The sequence below is a fragment of the Corapipo altera genome, unplaced genomic scaffold, assembly GCF_003945725.1.
Source record: "Corapipo altera isolate COAL_440 unplaced genomic scaffold, ASM394572v1 58, whole genome shotgun sequence".
NCBI classification, from domain to species: domain Eukaryota; kingdom Metazoa; phylum Chordata; class Aves; order Passeriformes; family Pipridae; genus Corapipo; species Corapipo altera.
The window spans coordinates 7,566,421-7,590,612 of NW_020884898.1; positions in this window are offsets into that span (position 1 = coordinate 7,566,421).

Here is a 24,192-nt window from a genome sequence, read left to right on the forward strand (position 1 = left end):
GCATGAGAGTCTAACAGCAAAACATGAGTCAGTTCACAAAGGACAAACTGGAACACCAATCAGGCCTGGCACAATTCCTCCTGTACTTATCATTTCAAAACACAAAGGGGTTATAGAGATCAACCAATCCACTCCCATCAATCTGATGCTGTGGAGACAAAGATGTCTTTTTCACCACAATAATTCCCAAAGGGAAATTAGCATCTCATATCTTTAGCCAATTGAAGCGCAATCCATACTTTCTGAATCAAGTTATGATTGAATATTTCACAAGAAAAACATGAGTTGTGAAACAGCATTAACCTCAGTACCTGCTGCATATTTTCTTACAGCATAGAACAAGAACCTTTGGGATGTAAAACTGATGATTAAAAGGTCTTGTTGTTTGGGCTACAGAGAGGTAGATATATTTTTAAGATAAAGTTTTTTAAACAAATAGCTTCCATAATAAAACACTGGAAGAAGTTAGGTCAAGTTCTGAGGATCTAAATGTAAAACACAACAAAGTTCAGCATAGTTTTGAAATAGCAGCAGATTTCCCTAGTACTGACCCTTAGTCTGTTTTAACTTTCATCAACTGATTTTTGAAAAAAACCCACAACTTTGGACTAAAAGTATATTTGTTGTAGAAAGATCATAAGCTTTTACATAGTTTGAAATATTTTTATCCAGGTAGCTTTAAGGAACTTCTCTTTTTGTCTGTGATTGAATCACAGAATACACTGAGTTAGAAGGGACCCATCAGGATCATCAAGTCCAACTCCTAAACCTACACAGGACATCTCAAGAATTACACTGTAAAGGGACATTTTTATTCTTTCTTTATTTTCAATAGCTTCACTGTGGTTTAGGTGTTATCATTTTAAGAGGCTGTACTAGCTAACCCCTTTATATTACAGGGACTCATTCTATCAAAATACTTTCGGGACAAGACTAACAAAACTAGATGAGATTTGATGAATTGACAAAATTTCTGTGACAGAAGAACAAAGTTGGACAGATTCCTTTGGAAATGTCCACCTTTACGTGCAACATTAAGGATGCCAAAGCATAGGTTTATGTTAGGGAAAAAGAAAATATTTTCTTCAGCTGGGTCAAATTTTCATTACACTTTTTAGCTTAATAAATAAGAACTTCTTGATAAAAAATGATTCAAGAGGTAGTATTTTCTCAGCTCGTTAATGCTATCATAAGTGAAAACAAATTATATTTTTATAATTATATTTAGTAATAAGGTACTGTAAGCTAAGAAGCACAATAATATAGACATGAAATTTCACCTCGACAATCAATCTATAGGTGTCTGTTACACAAATTTACCCTGACAGAAAATGTAGAACTTCAAAAATGGAAAGTCTTGCACAGTATTTCTTGCATGGTATGGAAATTTGAGCCCACTGAACCCTGCGAAAACAGTAGGGTCAGGTGAACCCTCAGTATGGCAGCTTAAATTGTGCAACACAGATTCAGCACCTTAAAAAACCTGTATTTTACATAAGGTGGAATAGAACTGCAATGTGGAGATGTCAGAAAACTAATAGGCCAGAGTATTAAGACATTAGATCTCTTAATAAGGGTTGTCTTTCTCAATTCTCCCTTTCCTGCTAGAAACAGTTATTGCTGAAATGGGATTCACTTTCAGATGTTTCTGGTTATGCTAAGCATTATGCTCCCTATTAACTCACACTGATCTGATGTGAAACGATGTTCTCTGCAGGAGTTCTCAGGTTTTCCAAACCATAGCTCTGTGGTATTTTTCTGTCCCTATAATACTGTAATTTTGCTTTATTTTAAAATGAGTACTACACACACTGATCTTGGATGAGGAGTCAATGCTTTATTCTAAAAGCATTTTGCCTTCATCAAGCCTCATAGAACTGTTTTCTTCTGCGATTTAAGATTTGTCTATGTGTTTGGGAAGTTTTTCTAAGTAGGTATGGAATACAATAGACAATAATAGTGTTTCATTTGTGCTGGAAACAGTATAATATATTTTACTTTAAAGAACTCCCCCTACACAAAACTGGGTACATTCTTTAGATGTACGATAAGTTGCACAAAAGGAATGTCGCTTGAGATGCCTCTTTTCCACTCCTTTTCCCCTGAGGGATGGAAGGGTGAAATCTCAGCACATGTACTTTTCACAGTTTTAAAAGTAATGGAGTTGTACCTCTTCTGCAGCCGCCTTTTGACCGAAAAATGAAGTATTATCAGTCTCTGGCAGTCAGATCAGGACTTATTGCTTGAACAACCTGTCCTATTCCCTGCTGAGGAGGATCTGGTTGGAGTAGAGTGTTCTAGTATATGAGCAGCCATGAACCTGTGCCAAACAACACGGCAAAATAAACTTAATGCCCTAGGATCTGCATTCCTTATTTGGCCTAAAATCCCTGATATCATGGAAATATTTTCTTTTCAGTTTTGAGCAGCTGTTAATGTGTATTGTGTCACTGGAAGAATCTATATCGAAGGAAAAAGGGATGCTTTTCAGATTTTTTTATCTTGGAACTGCATATCCATTGCCCATCACATCTTCACACAGGGTGTAAATCCATCAGAACAGAGAAGAAAGAGCTACAGTTTTTCCAAGGGTTACCTGAACTCAAAAATCTGGGACGGTGGGCCATGAATAGAGATTGCCATCTCCATAATAAAACCATGAATATCTGTGGTTAGAAATCTAAGATAGGAGAATGAGGTTCCTGGTGGTCCAGACACTCAGAGAGCATTGATTTTATTGGAAACTTTATGCATGAAAGATCTGAATCTGGGAAATGACAAGTACTTACAACTCAATGTGAAGCCAATAAGGGTTGTGAATGCTCAGTTGGCATTTCAGACTATTCATTTCAGCTGCTCAACAGTGTAAGGTGAAAACGTGATCCAGAAAGTCTGTACACTAATGTGACTTTATTGATTGAAAGCAACTGCTCTGAGTGAGACAAATAGGATTTGTCTTTTAGTTCTTAATTTCACACTGCATACTGCACAATATTCTGCAAAACTAATCTTTGCAACGTCTGCCTTTCTGATCCTCTTATCCTGCCATTTCTGGTTTCCAGTCAACAAAAGAAATATCAAAACTACTCTTTTCTGTGCCTTTTTGATGCTTAGATGGTTCATCATTTCCATCCAAGTAACCATAAAGACAGAATACACATTGAGCATTTTCCTTCAACTGGTGTTTGACTATTATAGTTTTCCAGAATGGACTTACTGAACTGACTATTAAAATCAGTTTCCTCTTTTAAAAAGGAGAAATGCTGTCTCTGTGGATGGAAACCCCAAGAAATGTTAGTTTTTCCAACGGTAAAATGCAATCCATGAGTCTCTGTAGTAACATAAAACTCCTTTGCTTGTGAAGTGCAACACCACTGAAGTACTTTAGCACCTAACCCTTCCGCAATATCAGGTGTTTGTTACCTCTGGGTATGCCTAGGAAGATTTCTTTTAGAGTACTTTTAGCTTAAAAGTAATCTTAAAAAAATATCTCCTGAAGAGTGAAATAAATTTCATCAATTTTGAATACAGAACTTAAGAGATTATATTTTTCAGATTCACCAGGGCAATTAAGATGGTAGTAATGTTTCCAGGAGCTATAATATGAGTGGCACTTTCTCATATATACCAAGTGAATTAAATTGACATTTATTCCCACTGAAATGGCTGACAATATCAATTGCTATGCCTCATACATATGCAACAGTGATTAGAAAATTAACATCATTATGTTATTTCTAGTGAAGCTCTACCTCAAAAAAGGATCTATATGGAGTTTTTTTTGCTTTCCAGGAGACTGTTCTAAAGCTTTACAAATTATTGAAATTGGATACATGTTTGTCAAATATTTTAGTCTTTATGTTACCCTCAGACATAACCAAGACAGATTGCAATTTGAAAGTAGGTCTAAAAATATTCACCTCCAAAATGTAGTGCAATGAAAAAGCAGCTAATATTGTATCCACTCAGTGTAATATCATAACACTAAGATCCCTCACTGGTTGGAAATTGCCTGTTCTAAAAAAAACCAAAGACTAATAAACCAATGAACCAAAATATATAATGATAACTTGGAAAGCTATCTGTGAGGCCAGCCCAGCTTCCACAGTCTTTAATGAGTTTTGAAAAAAAATCATGTAGCATGAGATTTAAACATTAAGAATTTGGAGAAATCAAAATTTTGTGTGTGCATTTTAAATATTTAATAGATATTGTATTGTGTGACTTGAGTTTCTCTTTACTTACAGGAACAGCAGGGAGAATGCCAAAGAGTGGCAGGTAAGGCAGTTTAAGGGTGTGATGGATTAGATAAATAAACATATGTAAGTGAAACACATCTCTCCAACCTGTGATTTGTGGGTAGAACTTGTCAAAAATCCTCCCCTAACTAAAACTTGAAAATGTCTCATGTCACAGGGAATAAATTGTGACATGAGTCAGATTAACTGACTAACAGGTACAAATCCTGCTCTATTATGCCACTGTAATATGGGCTTTCAGACTCTGTACAGGTTCAGGTTACATCCATCCTGCTTTGCATATGTCAGAGGGCTTTCCATGCTTATGTTCCCTTTACTATCACTGAGACTCGTGTTAGCAGCTATCAAAATGGTTCCTCAGTGGTGAGGGGATGGGGAAAAACATCTTGTAAAGTTTTAAACACCCAGACAAAGACGTATTTGAAGTCCAGTCTCTAGAGCTACATTTTCACCAATAAATTGAACTTTTGTTTTGTTCTTTGCAGTGCTGCATCAGACGAAGCACAGAGTCCTATCTCTATGCAATTAAACTCCCCTAACCTGTGAAATAGGATGTTCCCATCGAGTTGTCTGGTGAGAAAACCTCCTTTTCTGATGTGCTGATGCACTGACTCCTGGAAAGTACCTCTAACTTGTTTCAGAGGCTTCTGGATGACACAAGCTAAAACTACACTGGGAAAATTTGAACAGGTTAACAGCACATTTTTTAATATACAAACATGCTCACTATTTAGAAGAACATCCAATATCCTATTTTTCAAGGTTTTATCAAGGCTAAAATAAAACAATTGAAAACTGAGACCACACTTGCAGCATAGGAGATAAATGATCTATGATGCTCAAATTTTTTTTCCCATCTACCCTAATCAGCTGACAGACCAAGTCTCTGATCAGAACACTCCTAGCTGAAAACTCTGCTGTGTTTTTGAAACACACTATTAACCTATGGGAACCTTAGTCCCATTATGTTCCAAATCCACCATGTGATCAATCAGATTTAATAACCTCTTCACCACATTAATTAGTCTTTATTTATACAAAAAACATGGTTAGTTCTTTCTGACGCTGTACCTTCGTTTGCCCTATTTTGTTTTGGAGATACTAATGTCTCTTTCAAATTACTCAAATAGACAATAATTATCTTCCTGACCACCAAAGCCTTATCAGGTTCTTTACTGTGAAGGAAAACATCCCTTCCCACTGGAATAAAAAATGCCCAATTCTCACAGCAAATACTTTTTTATATTTGAAAATAATAATTTTTTCACTAACTTGGAAAAAACTGTGAGAAAACATAACTGGAATTACGGCATGTGGTTTATTGCTGAATCATTTAAAATCCAGCATGACCAACCATTCTGAAGGGGTAAGTAGCAAAAAAACTGCTACACAACAAGTTTCTGATAACTTTAGAGATATGCCAGGACATCAGCCCATGAGAAGCTGGCACAGAATCACTTTCCCCAGCACAAAAGAAGTAAGAAGACATTTCTGCAAAGCTATTCTAGTAACTCATCAGTAAGAAAGAGTTGCAAGTGTTCTCAAGATTGTGGTCCATGTCAGGGATTAAATGTCATATACTGAGGTTTTATTGACTCATTTTCTGCCAACTCTGCTTAAAGGGATGACTTTCTAGGCAAGATTGAATGGAGGGTTACTCACAGATTTCTCAGCCTCTTAGAATTCTAACCATGGCATTTATCTTTCATAAAAAGTACTTACATAAAGTAATAGCCACAGGCAAGTTGTCTTTGTGTGCAAAACATGATTTTTAGTATTACATTCTTGCTGGAAGTGACCTCTTCTTGGGAGGAATTATCAAATCCAGAGGTATGTTTTCTTTGCTTTACATTACTTTCCTTCTTTCTTTTTTCCCTATAAAGCTGTTTATCCTTGTGCCTTTACACTGTTAAAGGAGGGTTAGTGTTCAAGGCTTACTTTAGCTTTTACCGATAGCAGTGTCAACATTAAAATGTTTCTAGTAAATTTAGACTCCTTCCAGTTATTCTGCTGTACAGATGTGTCTGAGGCTGTCTAACCTTCAGTCTTCTGGTTACAGGTTGCCTGTTGAGAAACTGAGGTCTACAACTTCTGAGATGCACTTATGGATCAACAGGCACTCAGACCCTGACCTTGAAATTGTTGAGAGGTTAAATTCCACTAAGGAATTTAAATGTTGAAGCACACAGGTACTGAGGATGGTCTCGCCAAAACCTCACTTACAGGTTACTGAGTCAGTGTATATTTGCTGTGAACTTTCTCAAGTTTACAGTAAGCAGGCTTTGAATGTTCTTTTGAGTGCATGCTGGCACAGGGGATGATAAGGGCTAACCAGCTTCTTTGTGTCTAGCTATCTTATTAGCATAGGACAGGCTGTCTTTGACATAGAAAAGAACCATTTTCATAGACTGTGTGTAAAGGTAAGCTTCTCTAAGAGGTAAGGCATGATACTGCAACTAAGACTATTTGAATATTACTCCTTAGAGAAGATCCCTTCTACTAGTTATGGAGTGAATATAGGCAGAATATCCTGTTCATATTATGAACAGTTTCCTGAATCAATGTTATGCTTTTGCATTTTTAATGTTAATATTAAATTACTGAATAAGTTGAATGAATTGCAGAAAGGAAAAAATTCTTTATATGGATAGAATATTTTCATATATAATAAAGCACTTTCATAAAACACTGTATCTAACAATATGCTTGTAGCTTTAGCTTGTCAAAGTAGTTCACCGTTGCTTAGCATTGGACGTGGTAGTCTTGCCACTGACACACACAGAGCAGCAGGACTATGAACATAAAAGTAATTCTGATACAATATTTAACTATGTCGTAAATCCACTATAGCACAGAATTTGCTTTCCACAAAATCATTAAATCATAGAATGATAGAATGACTTTGGTTGAAAGGAACCTTAAAGATCATCTCGTTCCAAAGCCCCTGCCATGGGCATGGACACCTTCCACTACACCAGGTTGCTCAGAGCTCCATCCAACCTGGTCTGGAACACTACCAGGGATGGGGCATCCACAGCTTCTCTGGGGAACACGTGCCAGTGCTTCATCATCCTCACAGTAAAGAATTTCTTCTGAATATCTAATCTAAGCCTACTCTCTGTCAATTTGAAGCCATTCTCCCTTGACCTGTCACTACAAGCCCTTGTAAATAGTCTCTCTCCATCTTTCTTGCAGGTTTCCTTCAGGTACTGCAAGGCCACAATTAGGTCACTCTGAAGTTTTCTCTTTTCCAGGCTGAGCAATCCCAATTTTCTCAGCTTTCCCTCACAGCAAAGGTGCTCCATCCCTCTAATCATCTTGGTGGTGTCCTCTGGACTTGCTCCAACAGGTCCATGTCCTTCCTGTGCTGGGGATCCCAGAGCTGGAGGTAGCACTGCAGGTGGGGTCTCACCAGAGCAGAGTAGAGGGGCAGAATCCCCTCCCTCCCCTGCTGCCCACACTGCTTTGGGTGCAGCCCAGGACACTGGGGGTTTCTGGGCTTTGAATGTGCTATAGAGTTCACTCCTAAAGCTCTCAAGGAGGATTGTTTTCTAATTATGTTCACAAGGCTCCAGTTTGCCTCAGAGAGAGAGCAGGTTTGCATTTCTTTAATATGTTGATGGAGCATGTTAGACTCCCCCTTGCAAAACTCTATCTAGATAGAACCATAGATAGTCACTAAGTCCATGACATCTGTGAATTTTAAGGGCAATATTTGCAATTATCTATATGGAAAAGATAAGTACTGAGGAACTCAGGTTTTGAAGTTGGTCTTCCTATGCTCAAAACTTAATAAGGTAGCAGTGTAATTTTAGTCAAAGTGAAAGCATTTGACAATCTGCATTTGATAAAGCCTAGAAGTAATTTGCAGATAAAGGAATTAATTGCAACTCAAAAGCACTTATTTAATTTCATGAGCCCATGCTGGTTTAGTGTCATCACTTGTGGCTCAGCAGGAGAAAGGCCTCAGGTAGATGAGGAGATAGAAAATACAGAAATCTCTACCGTAAACTAAATTAGATATGTGGCTATAAATATTGCTTTCTGTCTTTTTTTCTCAACCACAAAGAAACCCTGGTTGAATGTGGAAATCATGAATAACCATAGGGAAATTTAAAATCTTCCAATTCCAATAATTAGTTAAGTCTATTTTTCTTCACGAGGAATTATATTTCTCATTAAAGTAAAAGAAAAAAAGAAGGCATCTTATTATATTTTGGTGTATTCTGGTGCAATGCAAAATGATCCAAACCTCACTAGGTAGCCATTGCAACTTAAAATGTCAATATTGATTAATGGATATTCCATTTTTGAAATAAATCCTATCAGACATAAAAAGTGAGTATTATAACAGGTCAATATATATTATTTTAAAGTGGAATGTTTCACAAGTACATGTATTCTCAGTCAAAATAGCTCAACCAGAAGATAATCACTTGAATACTTTGGCTTATGACTCCATACCTCAAATGAAGATCTGAAGATAAAAGCTCACTGTGGATCAGTTCAAAGAGTTAAATCATATATCTAGAATGAAACCATATGTCTAGAATGAAACTATATGTCTATCATTGCTATCTTTCTTTGGACACATTCAAATATTTTTATATCCTTATATTGTGGAGCCCAAAACTAGAGAGAGTTCCTGAGGAGGATGCACCAACGCTGAGTATAGTGGGACAACCACTTTCAACTGTGCTTAATGTGCCTCAAGGTCACCTTGTCCCTTCTGGTCACCAGGACATGTTGTTAGTTCCTGTTAAACTTACCACCAAACCAAACTCCCAGATTTGTTTCTGCAGGACTGAACTTCAGGCTCTTGTCCCTCACCATTCCACATGCAGAATCTGGCATTTTCACTTGTTAAATTACATATGGTTGGTGATTGCTCAACACTCTAATTTATCAAAATCTCTCTGTAAAGACTCCCTACCCTTGAGGGAACTAACAGCTCCTCCTAATCTGGTGTCGTTGGCAAATATCCTTAGTGTGCACTCAACTTTTATGTCCACGCATCGGTAAAAATTTTGAAGATATTTTCTTTTGCCTTTATGAAAGGGCAGAGTAGTAATTTGACTTCAATGTGTCCATTCCTTGTTTCTTTGCTTGCTCGGCTCCAGCCTCCAAGACCTCCTTCAAATATGCCTTAACTTCAAGGAAGTTCAGAACTGTATTTGAATGGTTAGATTTATGTGATAGTGTGTCCTTCATCCCAATTTGAAGACAAACCAAAAGTAATGGGTTGAGAGAAATTCTTTAAAAAACATATTATTACTGAACTGCCAAGGGAGAGATGGTCAGGAGACATAACAGACTTGTTATGATGAAGTAGAAAAAAGGAAAACAAAGTTATGTTACATTTGCAGGTGAGACCAGTATTTGGTTATAATGAAAGAATCGCAGATTCAGAAAGGGACCTCTGGAGATCATCTAGTTTAGACCACCTGGCTCAAGTGTGGCCAGTCAGGGTGGGTTGTCCAGGACAGTGTCCAGTTGTGTAAATAAGATCAGATCTTAATTATAAATTGAATACAGATCATCACAATCACATCTTTTTTTTTCCCGAACATCCTAAATTAGTAATGACTATGAATGTATGATTACACATTTCTCCTGCAGTCAGTCTAAAGCAGATAGGTTGCAAATGCTAGTTTACTTCATATGATGCATAATGAAACTAAACCAGCTTACTACACAGATACAATGTATAGGTACTGGTACTGATTTTGGCTAAGATAGAGTTAATTTTCTTCGTACTATCTTGTGTGGTTTCGTGTTTTGTGTTTGTGATGCAAACAATGTTGATAATACACCATTGTTATATCTGTTGAGAGCAGTGATTGCACAGCACCAAGGTTTTTTCTGCCTCTCACATCAGCCCACCAGCGAGGGGATTGGGATGTGCAGGAAACTGGGAGGGGACACACTGGGACAGATGACCCCAACTGACCCAAGGAATATCCCATACCATATGATATTGTGCTCAGGAATAAAAGCTGAGGGAAAGAGGAAAGGACAGAGGGACACATTCAGAGTGGTGGTATTTGTCTTCCCAAGTCACCATTCCGTGTGATGGAGCCCTGCTCTCCTGGAGCTGGATAAACACCTGCTTGCCTATGGGAGGTGGTGAATGAATTCCCCTCCTTGCTTTGCTTGCACATACAGCTTTTACTTTAGCTATTAAACTGTCTAAAAGTTTTCTCATTTTTCCTGTTCTTATTCTCTCTCCCACCCCACCAGATGAGAGGCCAGGCATTGACCACACACCTGGGTGGGGCTTAGCTGCCAACCAGGGTTGACCCCCAACAGTGCCAGGTGTGGTACATACACAAGTGTGTTCAGACACTTTCAAAATTACTATTGCGGACAAATTTTACCTTCTTTCGGCCCTAAAAGAGAAAACGATTTAGCAGGATCTGATTTGGCCAAGGATGCAACAAATTATGTTCAATTACCTGCTTCATGACAGTCTGTCCACATGATGCTGAACTAGTCATCAGGAGACTCAGTGAAAATTTCTCTCAAAGGCTGTAATAAGGGTAGCAAGGTGTTGTTGTAAAGATGTTCCAAGAAAACAATGGTTCCCAAACTCTCATTTGTGTGAAGTAATTGGTCAGATGTAAGCAATAAGGGAGGCAATTACCACAGTACTACACTGTGCCTGAGCCAAAAATCCTTACTGATAGGTAGACTGTAGTAACTGGGTCCTAAAACTATATTTATGTACCTAAAGAACTCCCAGCTGAGCTTCTACTTAGTTTTGCTGTAACTCTATTTTTGTGTGTATAAGTACCCAAAGACATTTCTTGGTAATTACTTAACTTTAAAGAACAATGATAGCACATTTCACTTTGTTTTCCTTCCATTTGTTCTTTTTCAATTTCTCTACAACTTTATTTCTCCTTTTCTTTTTGAAGTGATCATTTTCCAATTCTCCCCCAATTTTGCATTGCTTTGCACTTTTTCCTACTTTCCCTTGATTGATTTGGATGGGGTTTTTTTCCAGCCTTTACGAATTGTAGATGGTAGTTCATTTTCTCTCACCAATTATACCCCAGCAGCTGTCTGTAAAAGAAAAATGACAAGTTAGTCACTTCCCTGTCTGTATTGAACTGTGGGCAAAAGACTGAACTCGGTGCAGGGAGGAACTGAGTAATCAGCCTTCCTTTACAGCCAGATTCATGTTTAGAAGAATTCAGAAAAATGAATCATTCCAAAAGCTGATAATACATTACTTTGCACCTTGGGAAGTCATTTCAGGCTTTGGCAGATGAGCTCTGGCATCAGCAATTTAAGACAAATTTGTGCCCAACTCGCTGCCCACCCACGTTCTGTAGCAGGGTGCAGAGATGATATGTCACTCTGCTCTCCTGTTCCCACTCATTTGCTGGCCACTCAGGTTAAATGAGACTTCATCCTGTGGAACAGAACAACTAAAATGTGAATACATTGTTCTTTCTATATTGTAGATGTAACATTTATGTTTATATTACTTTTTTAAATTGTGATTATAACCCAGAGCAGTTGAAACTTGGTGATGGTTGAGACACGAGTATATTTCTGTATGTTTGGACACAGTCAGGTCTTAAACCTTTACATCTTTTGGTTAATTGAGATCCATTTTGATTCATACTAACACCCAACACACTCAGCAGAGGGACAACTTATCATCTGGGAGGAAGGATTGGAGAAGAACAGCCTAAGAGGAAGAAAGGAATTGCAAAGTTGTAAAGGAAATAAAACAATTTCAACGACCTCCCTTTTTTATTGGACATTTATATGTTTGTTCATTTACATGAGTTCTGTAAGGTAATTGCTAATGACTTGAGGATCTCATTAGCCATCCAGCTTATCACTCCAGATGATCTGAAAACACCTAATTCATATAAGTATACTCCAATCTGTTCTTTAATTACTGTGAGCTGAGGTTTTATTCCTACTTCACTGTTTCTAATTGTTTTAACCATCTGATCATAGTTGACCGTTTTGGTGGAAACTAATGCAAAAAGGCATTAAATACCTCATCCTTCTCAGTACTATTAACTAATAATTTTCATCCTCTTGGAAGAAGCATCTTGATCCTCTATGTCTATTTATTTCCATGCTCTCTACATTGTGCACTGACAATATTTTATTACATATATTTGACATCCTTTGCTGACATCGTCATAGAACAGGGCCTTGACTTTTTGATTCTTTTTTCATGCAGACTTCTGATGGATTTCTGTCCTCAACCTTCATAGTCTCCACTGTTTTATTAAAAGCAAATTTAGATAGTTTATGTGTTGGTCAAGTTGATCTCTTGCTATTCCTTCTATCTTTCCTTCTTAGTTGAATTTGTTGCCTTTGAACCCTCTAGAACTGGCATTTGCTTAAAGAAACATTATTGTAATCGTTATCATCGTCACTATTATTTTATCTTGGAACAGCTTTCCAGGAGAGCTCATCAGCCAGTTTTCCAAGGCAAGTGAAGTAATTTTTCCTAAATCTATTATTTTTCCTCATTCTCCTTATTGTCCTAAAATTTTGAAGTCTGTCACCTCCTGGCCATACTCATCCAAAGTGCCTTCTACTCAGCATTATTAAAGGTCCCTCGATAGTGGGTGAGATGCATACCTAGAGCTCTCCCATTTCTTTATTTCCACTTCTCCTATAGCCAAGCAGGTGTTCACAAGAGTTTTAGCTCATTTTAGATGTGTCAGGGATTTTGAAATATCTGTATGAGGCTGGAGATGTGACCTGGGACAAGTGGACTGTTCTCACCCTTTTGGAGGGGCAACAAGAGATCCTTTTATACAGCATTTAAAATGCTAAATTCAGTGGCCATGGTTAGGCACTGAATCCCACCCTGAGTCCCACAGCATGCCCCTCCAAACAGATGTTTTGATTTAGTTTTATGCTGAAGCCTGTGCTCTGAATGACTTTGCATTTGTGCACAAAGTCTCATCCATCTGATACCTAATGTTGACAATGTAGGGTATTATCAGATATTTTCAGTCTCCCTCTGTGATATACCTGAGAACAAGCATCTCTGATATATGGATAAGCAGATATTTCTTTAGTCCTTCCTCTCCTTCCTGAGGAAGATATTTCCCTTCAAAATAATATTCCATTTTTTAATTATTCTTTTGTTCCTCTGATGTACCAATTTATGTTTCAGGTCAAGAAATAAAATGTGAAGATCCTCCTGCACTTTCCTATACTTGCCTGCTCTCTGGGAGACACAAAAGATTAGTACAAGCACATCTACCATTTGATAGGACAGTATAAAATTAGAACTGCTTTTCTTCATTTTTCTTCCATGACCTTGTATTTTCTGAAGATAAATACCTTTACTTTTGTGTATTGTCTAACTGTTGATTTACGAATAAAATAGGGCTATTCCAAATGGATTTTCTTTCTCATGAAAGGGACAAATCTAGTTTCACTTGCTAGAAGTTTCTCTAGCTGAATTTCTTTTTAGCTACCTCTGCTTTAGATCAAATAGTCTTAAAGGTACACACACATTAACATTTATAGTAATAAATATAAATTTATGAACAGTCTGAACTTTAAGGAGTTACGACATTCTTAGTAAATCATTACTAACAAATTTAACATTTTCTATTTCTCATTGCAGTTTTTATACTAAAATAATTCAAAAACAAATTAAACAGTTTGAAAAAGGAAAATAAAGGGGTTTTAAAACAAAATGAGATTTTTTTATTTACATGTGTCTCTCATGGTAATGGAAATATTTACTTGCATAAACAGCAACACTGGATGCCTTCAATAACTCTTTCTCAGAGACAAGACTGTGCACAGTCTTGTTGAGAGACTTAGGTCAGAACACCACGACCTGCCCTCAAAACCTGGTTCACCTTCATAATGAAAGCAATTTCCACACAGAACTCGGGAAAACTCAACTTATTAACATAGGAGTGGCAACAAATGATCTTATGAGTCACTTTTCTTTGTTACACTTCCGTATCACTAAGAAAGCCACCTGATGCATACTAAATTTAAAAGGAAAATTTGTTAGGAATCTGTATAATGAATATAAATGGGAGTACATTGATGGGACTAAATTAAAGAGTCACGCTATACAGAAAAAAACCCCCAATCTTTCAAGACAGTTCAGTTTCTTTAGATTTTATTACTTTAGGTGTTGTAGAAAACTGCTTTTTAATACAACATCTTTTTTTAAACATTAAAAATTTAATTTTTTTTTTGGTACTTAATTCATTAAAGTTACTATCCATAAAATCTGAGATTTCAGAAGAATCAAGAACTCACATTAGGATACTTTCCTTTCTTCTTTCAAGAATTATCAGGTCTTCTTTATTATTGCCTGAATATGATTACATTTTCTTCCTCCTTATTTTCCTTATTTTTTTCCTTTTTTCCTTGTTCTTCCCTTATTATATTCCCTTTCATTTTCCCTATTTCCTTAGTTTTTTCCCTTATTATGGAAGAACTCCACAATCAAGGCTAAGATTGGTGTCTCTTTTACCTTCTCTTAATGAGGCTTGCAAGAAATAAGGAATAGAGTAATAGAATAAGGAAAGGAGAAACTAACCAATGAAAACCAGTGGCAATCCTGCCCATCTTGGATACCAAAAATAGGAGACATATTATGGCTCAGAATAAACTCTTTCTTTTTCTGAAATCAGATGTCTAAGACCACAGAACTAAGATTAACTGAGATCATACCCTTTCCTTGCATTGTGATCAATAATCCCTTGAAAAATTAATTTGATGGATTGTGGGTATTTAAAAGACTACCTTTCAAACCTGTCACAAAGTAATAGAGTATCTTCACTGTATCATAGCTTTTTTTCCTTGGCAATAATGGAAGAGATGCTAATTTCTGCTTTCCCAGATAAGCACCTATCACAGAAACAGATATCTCAAGTTATAATCTCTGTTTTCTAGAAAATTATATCTTTTATTAACGTATGAACACATTAAAAGACAATTATTGTTCCAACTCAGCTCTTTCTGAAGCCTCCAAAGCAACAATAAAATTTATGTGTAAATCTTATATTTGGGAATTCTGTATCAGCTTATTATGGGCTATTGTACTCCTTCCAGGCTTCCTCCCAGTAATTGACCCTTTGCCTGGTCACTACAGTGAAAGGCATTATTTCTAATTCCTAGTCTGAAATCTGCACTTCTCATTCTTTCAGTGTCATGACCACATCTGATTGTGCTGATGCCAGGCAGCATAAAGACTCACTTAGCTGATTGCATCCATATCCATCCCTTCAGATTTGGAGCGGGGTTGGCAGCTTATGAAGGATCACAGCCTCTTTCATCAAGCGAGAGAATATGTATTAGGAAGGTAGAGTTTGCTCAATCTCAAAATGTAGAAATGAATTTTAATTGTAGTCTGGAGGAAGAAAAGCACATGCGATCTGAGCTGGGTACAATGTGAACCTAACATAAATACCTTAAATTAAAGAAAGTTTCAGTTCTGTTTAATCTTGAGTAAGATCCAGAGTTCTTCAAAATAGCTCTTGTTAAATATTCATCCTTATTTATTCTGATAATCCTGAACCAATGTTAAACTTTCCTCAACAGGACATAAGATAAAACCACAAAACTTACTTGTAGGCTTTGAGTATAGCAGGAGTTTAGCTTGACTCTTCAGAAAGTGACTGAAAACAGGGATCTGATCCATCAGTTATATGAATATTCCACTAGACTTTTCCAGCTTTTAACAGATGTGTCACTGAGAACTTGTGCACAATGATAGGGTATAGCTATAAAAAGAAACAACAACACAAAACTGTATTGAATGTGGTTTTAAAAAAATTTACACCCCAAAGGAAGAACAGTCTTCATGATAACCATCTAAGAAATTTGAACTTATCTTGAACTTATTCTACCTTTGCTTCTACAGATTCCAGGGAATTAGTTTACTTAGGAGAGGTGGATTAAAAGTAGACACAGTATATGCCTTTTACAGTGCAGATATAAATCATTCTAGCATTAATGGAGGTTCTGCAGACTCACCATCAAGAATACATACAGACTTATGCCAGAAGGCTTGAGCAAAACACAAGTGTATTAGCAAAATGTACAGTCAGTAAAATGAGCCTATTAATTACAACTTTATTCTTGACTGGAATCAATTATTAACAATTATAACATAAAAAACTGCAGAACTAAAGCCACTTTATTGCATTTATGCATTTAAAAATGTTTAAAAATAACAATAAGGATGAACATAAACTTTGAGATAAGAAAAAAAGGAAAAATTCATTGCGCCTGTGAGACAACAGCTGTATTCATAAATTATGGACTTTGAGCAATCCATGAAAACTTAGATCAACAGCTGGTCACAAGCTAATACTAATGAACAAACTTATGGTCTTCCTCAGCTCCATGTGACTGCTATACTTTTTGTAGTCTGAGAGCTAAGGCTTGTTTATTGGTCTATAAACTGGTTAGTTATAACTTAGGGAGAAGCCCCAAAATTCAAATTACATTTTGTTGCTGGTGGAAATCATATCATTGACTCAGTTTTCCAGAAATACTGTGCTTAGATATACACATGAAAAAAAAAAAGAAAAAAACAATCAGGCAAACCTAAGTCTAGAACTGTAATAAAAAGAGAGGCAAAAATTTGATAACAGTTCTTGAAAGTCAAATATCTGTGTGTATTTATTTACAATTTAGCAACCAACTAAATTAAAAGCTCTCACTGAAGCCTCTTGGAGATATATTCAAAAGTAATGATTTTATCTTCATAGTTAAATGCTCTGCCAATGGCACTGACATCTTCCTGCAGCTAAGAACCAAATTAAGCAGGGTTGATATTAGTAGTAGTGTAAGGGGACAATAGTAAAAACCCTCAAACTCTCATCCCTTTATTGAAATACAGGTGTATCCAAATCCAATATTTGCAAAGGATCTTTGACTATTTATATTGCTGTAATATAAATACTCTGAACTTAAGACTGCAAGGGGTAGTTGTCTTTTTTATATCATTGCAACCCATATAACAAGAAAAAGAACAAAAAGGTGGATAGTGAGAGAAATACAAAAATCTCAACTTGGAAATAAATCTGCATTTTGACACAGACTGCTTAGAAATTTCACTTGAACCCCAAATTCTTTTTGCTTCTGTTACTTCATCTTGTTCCTGAATAATCTGTGAAAAAGTTGCATGTGATGACATTATTTGTAAGCTATGCCACAAAAATCACCTCATAAACCCCAGTTCTGACAATATTTATATGTAAGCCTCTGTCTGGCAATTTATCCCAAACCTAACATGTTATTTATATAGCACCAATAGCCTGCAGGATTTATTACAGGCATGCAGGAAGACATATGGGTAGATTCTTCTCTCATTTATACCAGCATAAATCAGAGCTAATACTACTGAAGTCACTGGAGTTCCACTTGCTCAAAGGTGGACTAAAAATGCTCAGAACAAACTCCAAACTTACCAATAAGTTTTCTACCTATTAATGTCAGACATGTTGTCTAAATTAATCCAGCTTCAGTTGAGTTATTTAAACCTTTTAAACAACAGGCTTTGTGCAGTTGTCTTACCATCTTTGACTCAAACATTATCCAAATTCTTCCTTGAAGCCATACTTATGTCACTGGACTAGAGCCAAGCAGTAGTCAGTGTGACAATTTTTGAATTTAGAGCAATATTTAAAAACCTTGAAATATTTATTGCACTCACACATTACTTAGTGCAGCATTTGGATGCAGTCACATCTGTTCAGAACTTCAGGTGCTCAAGGACATTCGAGAAACTGAAGCATTTTGGGCCTCTACAGAGCTTCAGTTTAAAAAGGTTGATATAAAATTATTGATATTTATCAGAATTTTCAAAAACTTCCATTAAATATAAGCTGAGAATATCAGTCCTTTCTTTGAAACTATGATGTCACTGTCCTTTAAAGCATTTTTTCGTGCCTATGTATTACTTGGGAAATAACTTGCAGCAGCAAGAATGCAAAGCTTATTGATGTGTTAGAAGCTTTACAGGGGCTCCTGGGAACAGTCATGCAGGAATTTAGAGCTTCTCCCCCCAACAGGGCAGTGGGATTGATAACCCAACTAAAGGGCATCCACACCAATGCATACAGCATGGGCAACAAACAGAAGGAACTGGAAGTCACAGTGCACCAGGAAGACTTTGACATAGCTGCCAACACAGAAATATGATGGGATGCGGAGGTCAATAAAGTTAAGACAATCCCAGCTGGAGGTGAGAAACTTTATTAGCCTCACAAGTTCATATTTAAAGGGCTTAGGGTCTACATATTCAACAGGGGGTTGTAACTATTACAATTATTACAAACAGGAGCTTTCAGGGGACGATGTAAGGGGAAACCCCAGAATAACAAATTTGAGGTCTTACATATACGTAATAGGGGAAACCCCATTTTATCTTTGGGGAATTACAAGGGAAAAAAGGTATTCCAATTTACAGAATGCAAGGATTAAGCGAACACAAAGGCACAGGTTTGATGAGATCAAGGTGCAGACTCTCTGACTTGGGCAGGGCGTGTGATAACATCCTGCAAAGAGTCTCTTCACATCCTGCTGGAGAAGGCAGGAAAAATCCACAGGGATGAGGTCAATGAAGAGGGTTTTTCCTGGCTTCTGCAGCCCACGGTTTTTTGCAAAGACCACTCAAATCTCTCTCTGCAGATATTATATTTTGGGATCCAACACACAACTGGAGTGCTCCAGTGGATGCCCATAAACTCTTCAGAAGGAATAGGCAAGGAAGTAGAGGCGGTGGGGTGGTCCTGTATGTCAGGGGGTGTTTTCATTGCACCTTAATGATGGTGGAGATAGGGCTGAGTATTTGTGGGTAAGAATCAGGGAGAAGACTAACACAGAAAATATCATGGTGGGAGTGTTGATCTGCTGGAAGGTAGGAAGGCTCTGCAGAGGGATCCAGACAGGCTGAGTTGATAGACCAAGGCCAATGGCATGAGGTTCAACAAGGCCAAGTGTTGGGTCCTGCACTTGTGTCACAACAACCCCAGGCAGCACTACAGGCTGGGGGTAGACTGACTGGAAAGCTGCCCAATAGAAAAGGACCTACAGGTGTAGGTTTACAGCAGCTGAATGTGGTCCAGTGTGTGCCCAGGCGGCCAAGAAGGCCAGTGGCATCCTGGCCTTTATCAGCAATAATATGGCCAGCAGGACCAGGGCAATGACTGTCTCCCTCTACTCAACACTGGCGAGGCTTCACCTCAAATCCTGTGTCCAGTTCTGGGCCCCTCACTGCAAGAAGGACATTGAGGGCCTACAGTGTGTCCAAAGAAGAACAGTGGAGCTGGGGAAGGGTCTGGAGCACAAATCAGATGAGGAGCTGCTGAGGGAGCTGGGGGTATTTAGCCTGGAGAAAAGGAGGCTCAGGGGAGACCTCATCGCTCTCTACAGCTGCCTGAAAGGGGAGCATAGTGAGATAGGGGTTGATCTCTTCCAGGTGACAAGTGAGGGGATAAGAGGAAACGACCTCAAGTTGCACCAGGGGAGATTTAGATTGGATGTTAGGAAAAAATTCTTTACTGCATGGGTGATCAGGCATTGGAACAGGCTACTCAGGGAAGTGGTGGAATCACTGACCCTGGAAGTGTTCAAAAATTGTATGGATGTGGCTCATGGGTTAACGATCCAATAAAGCTAACACGATCCCAGATATGGTGGCAAAAACTGGAATACCTTTATTGAACACTCGAACCACTATTTAAGGGTCTCCAGGGCTTAATATGCTAATAAGGAGCAGGGTTATGCCAAATGAGGGATTTCACAATCTATTAGAATTTCCAGTAGCAGGGGTGACATAAAGAAAAAAGAGATTTACATTTCTCGGATCCAGTATTTACATTTGGGGGAAAAAGGATTTGATATTTCCAGTAAGCAAGATTACACTGGAGAAGGGTGGTCAGCTTCACTGTAAATCCGAAAGAAGGATTTACACAGGGAGGGGAGAAAACAATGGGATATCTGATAGCATCATGCAAAGTCTCTCCACATCCTGCTGGGGGAGGCAGGTCAATGGATTTTGTCTGGTCCTTTTAGATGATGGGTTTTTCCCCAGCCCTTGTGGCCCAAGGTTTCCTGCTTAAACCCAGCAATTCCTTTTCTGCTGATATCCGAATTTTGGACTGCAACACATGGAACAGTGTTTAATCATGAACATGGTAGTGCTGGGCAGTGCATGGCAGATCACTTGGACTCAGTGATCTTGGAGGCCTTTTCCAACTTTAATGATTCTCTGATTCTATTATAGTTATTTCTTCAACAAAAGGTGGAATGGGCTCTTCATCTTAACAACTAGCTTGTTTCTTTTGGGTTTGCTGACTGAACAGCAGCAGTAGGGAGGGCTGAATTGAAGGATGCAAGAGGAGACTGAATAGAGTGGATGGGAAAAGGTCACTTGTTTTCCCAGAGCCCACTGACCCCAACAGAGTTTTGATCTGCTTCAGTAGCACATCTTCTCACAGGGAATAGCAAGTTCTTATTTTTGATGACAATAAGAATTTAAATAAAGTAGAATTCATTTTATAATTACAAGTCTGAAAATCTTACATATGATTAAATAACTTATGGATCAGGACATATGATCGGGACATATGAGAAACATTTAAAACAAACTCATCTGTTTAGAGGTTGGTTGTCTTATATAACTACCACAATTTGTACACCTCCATGTCTGGCATTTTTGCAATTATTTCAGGAAACAATTTGCATAATTGAGTAATTTGCATATGCTCACCTTAAACAGAAGGATAGATTTCATGCTGGAGGATGCGTCAGCCTGTTTGACAGTTTGGGTGAATGAAGCCTACAGGCTGGCAGCACAGTAAGCTTGTGTTCTTTGTGCCTTCCACCTTTTCTTATTCTATTTGTAATGGTGAAAACTGGGACAGCAGGGAACTTAAAACCATAGGGAATGTGAAAATCTATTTTCATTTCTCCTCCCTCTCTGTGTTAATTTTAGGACATGTTTTTTCACGCTCCTTAAATGTCCTCTCTTCTTTGTACTTGCCCTTATCAACAGTTGTCACCCTGTTCTTCACATCTTGATTATCATACATAGCTCTAGTTACTCAACTGAGTCAAAATCATGCTAACAGGAATTCTGGCATGGATTGCTAAATATTTGAAGTATGTATAGCAGCCCTTTTTCTTCACACTGATAAAAATTTGCCTCTGGCAGATGATACAGGAAATTGCCTTACAGTAATTTAAAATCTCACATATAAAAGATACTTTCAGTGAACCTACACATTTTGTTGGTCTTCAGCATAGTTATGAAGTTTTAGTTTAACATTACATTTGAATTTCATGCCCTTGGTAAAAATGAAATAACCGTTATCCTCCCATGTAAAAAAGCGCGTGAGATGCTATTCATAGATCTACTCCCTGAATTCTTGTTTCCAGATTCCAGCATTTGCACTATAATCCATTAGCTTTTCACTGTATCTAGAATAAAACTTGAGACTGCTGTAGTCTTGGAAGTATGGAGGGACAAAGGTTGTTCGTGGAGCCTTTCCTTCATGCCAACTCTGAAAAAAGCCTAGAGATGGGAAAAAGAAAAGTAATCCCGAGATTTCTTGTCATTCTGTTTATCAAACAGAAATCCACAGGAGGACCTTGCATAAAATTGTCTGTACATCCAATGGGCAAAATCTATATTAACTTGAGAATTGATTTTACTGAATTGCATTGGGATGCTTTCACTGGCATTGTCAATAAAATTGATTGAGGAGAACATACCAAAACCACCAGTGTGGGAGGAGGTACAAACAGAAATTGCTAGGTGCATTTCACAGATATTTGTTTGGTTGGATTAGTAGCACTCTGTATCTATCTGAATTTTGACCAAAATTACTAAGCCTCTGATCTTTGAATATTTCATGAATAACACAAAAGAAAATTGCTAATCTTTATTATTCATTTTTACAAGATTACAGCTGTGTCATTAGTGAGAAGAAACTAGAAACAGTGATACAAGTATTTCTACATTTAATCATTTAAATCTCAGTGATGCAAAATGGAGATCTAACCAATCATCATTTACCTTTAGATCCTTTAGCCTCCCTGGTTTCTTTTGCAATTAAACATACTAAAGGTAGGAAGTCCTGCTGCTTTTTCCAAATGTTTAACAATGTCCCCAGAAATATATATACTTTGACTTTTCTAGATTCTTTCCTGGGAAATCATCTTGAAGGTTGGTAAATATGTATATATTAAAAAAAAAAAAAAAAGAGAGAGAGAGAGAAGAAAATATTATCTCTGCCTCTGATGATTTTAAAGCATATGCCTCAGAAATGTGTTTTGATGAGTCTTTTCTATTTTTAATAACATTTCAGAGTTAACACATTGAATGGAACAACTTGCTGTATGAGTGCAGTGTTCAGAGTACTTTATTTTTTACACTGTAAATCTTGCTGGGTTTTAAATGCCGAAATGCACTGATCTTTTTCTGCTGGTATCATCTCCTTAAAAAATTAATGGAAAAGTAAAAAACACAGTAGAAACCCACCATTTTCATTCTGTGCCAATGAAGAAACTTTCAGAGTCAATGGTAGCTTTGGCCTCAAGCATGTGAAACACGTAAGACTTTTCTCATATCTCATTCCAACCAACACTATTTCAGCCACTGGAGCAGGTACTTGGCTCTAAATCTGTAACTCTGCCAACAATCAAAGGCTAGGTACCAGTTACGTTGTGTTCCCGACTGTAGAGGTGTCTGCTAAGCATAATCATCCACTTGCTCCTGGGCAGAAGAATTTGACAGAGGTAAAACACATGGCTTAAGATAAAGAGCTTGATATTTGAAATATAATACAGTATGATGGTGATGATGATGATGATGGTGATGACTATATGATGATATTAATAATAGGGAGGGGAATGAAACCTGAGGAAAACAAGTGATGCACAATACACTTACTCATCACATGCTGACCAATGCCCAGCCTGTCCCCCAGCCAGCTCCTCCCAGTTTATATACTGCACATAACATTCTATGGCATGGAATATTCTGTTGGCCAGTTCAGATCAGCTGTCCCAGCCACATTCCTTCCCGGTTTGTCCTGCATCTGCTGCCTGATGGAGCACAGGACAAAGTCCTTGACTTTAGGTAAGCACCACTGAGCAGCAACTAAACCATTGGTGTGTTAACATCATTATTCTCATATGAATCCAAAAAGTAACGCTGTGCTGCATTTCACTCTATCCCAGACAAAAACAGGACAGCTGCCTGTATGGATTTAGTAAAACAATTCCTATAATCTGGAAAGCACTGCAACACAGTACTAATTACCTGACTCTGAGAGCAAAGTTCTCTTGCTCAGATTAGAAATCCCTTTCCTGACAAATCATTAGCCACTGTCAACAAACTGGAAGCTTCCTCAACAGCATCAAGGCCACTGTAAGGATGGACTGTGAGATGTCTGTCCTTAGAAATGTTGACTTATGTTACTGTGGAAAACAAAAGACAGAGGACAGGTAAGAATACACAATGAAAAACCACCACAGTGCATGACTACAGTTATTCTGAAAAACATAAACCAGCTTTATATGGGTAAATCCCAACATACTCGTCCTTCAAAAAAAAAGTTAAAACTTTTCTAAGATTTAATCTTGACAATTGTTAATAATGATGATACATAGAATATTTCTGACTAAGAATGGTCAATTTTTTTTCTGCAACTGAGCAAACAGCTTCAAACAGCTTTCTTCCAGGGAGGTATGCCCTTTGTCTTAACTTGCATGAGATCAAGGAGAGAGTCCAAATTGAAACTATTAAGAACAAATGATTATCTTGGAAGTTCAAGAGGAATTTGGCTGAGGTAAAAAGGAATGTTATCTGGGAGAGAGCTAATTAAGAAGTGGAATAAGTAATTAAACATTTCTTCTGGTCTGACCCAGAATAAAATGGAAATCATAGTTAATT